The sequence below is a fragment of the Zingiber officinale genome, chromosome 4B (genome assembly GCF_018446385.1).
Source record: "Zingiber officinale cultivar Zhangliang chromosome 4B, Zo_v1.1, whole genome shotgun sequence".
In the NCBI taxonomy this organism is placed as follows: Eukaryota; Viridiplantae; Streptophyta; class Magnoliopsida; order Zingiberales; family Zingiberaceae; genus Zingiber; species Zingiber officinale.
The window spans coordinates 62,127,976-62,130,877 of record NC_055993.1 but is presented as its reverse complement, the minus strand read 5'-3'; the positions used below and the strand labels follow the sequence as shown (position 1 = coordinate 62,130,877).

The 2,902-nt window shown below is 39.9% G+C and overlaps 1 non-coding gene across 1 annotated transcript; it reads left to right on the top strand.

Moving 5' to 3' along the window:
• Positions 1 to 207: 207 nt before the first annotated feature.
• On the top strand, positions 208 to 313 carry LOC121978962. The gene has a single exon (XR_006111272.1). It is a non-coding gene; the product is annotated as a small nucleolar RNA R71 (small nucleolar RNA).
• Positions 314 to 2,902: the final 2,589 nt, after the last annotated feature.

Sequence of the window (2,902 nt, the reverse complement as noted above, 5' to 3'; positions counted from 1 at the left end):
GATGCTTTAATTGTTGGGTTTACAGAAGAATAGCCACCACTTCTTTCATTTTCCCATTGATGATGATTTTGTGCTACACTGTCAATAATTTCTTCAGCTTCATCTAAACTTTTATTCATAAGTGCCCCTCCAGCAGCTGAATCGAGGGACACTTTGGTATGATAGTTGATACCATTGTAAAAAGTGTGCAACACTAACCATCTTTCCAACCCATGATGTGGGCATTGTCTGAGCATACTATTATATCTATCTCATGCTTCAAAAAGAGATTCTGAGTCAGTTTGCTTGAAGCTTGCAATTAAATTCCTCATATGAGCTGTTTTGCTTGGTGGATATAATTTATCAAGAAACTGTTGCTCACACTGCTCCCAAGTGGTGATGCTATTAGGGGCCAAAGAATTCAGCCATTGCTTTGCCCTATCTCTTAAGGAAAACCCAAATAATAACATTCTAACTGCTTCTGAAGGAACTCCATTCATTTTCATGGTACCACATATTTCATAAAAGACCTCTAAGTGTTGATTGGGGTCTTCATGAGGTCCTCCACCAAATTGATTCTGCTGCACCATAGATATAATTGTGGGTTTGATCTCAAAGTTATTAGCTTCCACTGGAGGTCTTGAAATACTAGATCGAAAACCTCTTGCATAAGGTGCTGCATAATCCTTGAGTGGTCTATTCGCCATGTTCAAATGTTCCTGTTCTTCAATTTGCCTTTGCAGAATTCTTCTTTTATGGAAAGTTCTGTCAATCTCAGGGTCAAAAGGAAAGAATTCCCCTGCAAAGTTAGATCTTCGCATACACAAGAACAAGATAGCAAATGACAATTCAACAGAAAAAGAAAAATAAAAGAATCAAAAATGCAGAATTGAATTTGTACAAAAAGAATTAACAAGAAGTAAAAGTTATACAAGAAAATAAAAACAGAAATCTAATGATTAGTTACAACTATGCAATATGAAAGGAAAACAAATGTTATGTTTAGTCTAACTCAATTGATAATTCCTAATGTTATAGCTCAGTCCCCGGCAACGGCGCCAAAAACTTGTCACGCTCCGCAAGTGTACGGAAATGTCGCGAGTAATATAAAAGATTATCGTATCCACAGGGACTGGAATAAGCACTAGAAATGTCTCAATGCGAATTAGCTAAACAACTATCCAATCGTTTCAAATGCAAAGTGAAGGTAAACAAATCTAATATTATAGATCTACAAACAAGAGTTTAGTGTTTTGGGTTATGATAAGGGAGATTCTAGGAGTTTCGGTTTCTTTGTAAGATTTCTTGAATGTAAATGGTTCACCAATTCTTATCCCTCTATTGCCAAGCACTTGTAGAAAGTTGCCGGTTCTCTCTTGCAATAGACAACCGGCTAAGGACTGAGAAATGTATCTAAATATGATCAATTAGACGTGAACGTACGTTGTCCTTACACAGAAGCGCACCTATTACTATGCCTTCCTTGGATATTAACATAGAAGCCCACAACTTATTAATCTATCAAGATACAAGAAACTAATCACAAAATCCATCCTACTCTCCTGAATGTTCCTATTTTCTCTTCAAGATTATCTCTCAAACGTCCTTACACGGGCTTGCACCTGACACGTGGATCCCTCGGATAATCGAGTGAGAGTTTATCTTTACAAAGTCCACAAGAAATCCAAACAATCAATCAAGAATGAGAATTAAGCACAAACCACTATTAATCATTCAAGATCTAATTGATACAAGCAAGACAATGTCATTGAAACAAGAAAATGGCAAATCCATAAGAGATTACATCAATCCATCATACAAATACTCCCTTAATCCTAGAATACAAGATCTACTCTATGAATCGAGGAAGAATATCCGAAGAAATGGAGATTACAAGCATTTCTTAAATCCCCAATCCAAGAAACCAAGAAAAGGGGAAAAGAGAAAACTTATCTACGAAGGGCGTCTTCGGATCCAATCCTCGCTCCGGAGTCGAAATCGTCAAGAACTCCGTTATAATCGCCCAGAAATTCTCCCAAGAATGGGAAGAAACCACCAAATCTTGCCTTCTCCCAAAGGGGGAGAGATCTCCTTTCAATTCATGAAGGAGGGTTTAAATAGAGGAGGGAATCGGGCGCCACACAGCCCCGTGACACGGCCGTGTGAGATTCACACGGCCATGTCCAGTTCCTTCTCTGCCAAAGCTGCACGGCCGTGTGACTCACACGGCCAGGACCCTTCTGCTCTTTGGAAATGCTACACAGTCGTGTGGTGCACATGGACATAGCCTGCTTGGTTTCAGGAAACCTCACACGGTCGTGTAGATCCACACGGCCATGTAAGGCTTCTGCTTTAGTTGGCTTCAAATCTTGACACGGCCGTGTGAGGTTCTCACGGCCATGTCATCTTCCTTTTCTGTTGGTGCTAAACTCCACACGGCCCGAGCTCCATACCAGTGCAGGGCCGTGTGAGATACACGGCCTGGTGCTTTCTCCCTTTGTTTCCTCCAAGGCTTGCCCAAAGATGTAGATTCTTCACCAAATTGACTCCTGTGTACAGAAAATGCACAAAAAGCAGATCTCCGAACCAAAAGAGTAAATATGCTAAAAGGAAAGCTGGAAGTATAAAAATGCATAGATCAAGCATGCTCAAAGTATGTAAATGTGTGTAAAAACATGCATAAAAGCGTATATAATCTACGCACATCACAGGGACTCCTCTGGGCCGTGACATGAACTTTCGGCCACAACAAGTTTAAGGGCCTAGGAAACTTAGAACCTAACCTAATTATGCTCATGTTGTTCCTTGTAATAATTGCTATGAAATTGGTTTAGGGTTTTCATGTTTTTATGACCCTTGAAACCTAGTTCCAAGCCTTAAAGGTTTCGGCTACAACAAGTTTAAGAGCCTAGGAAACTTAGAA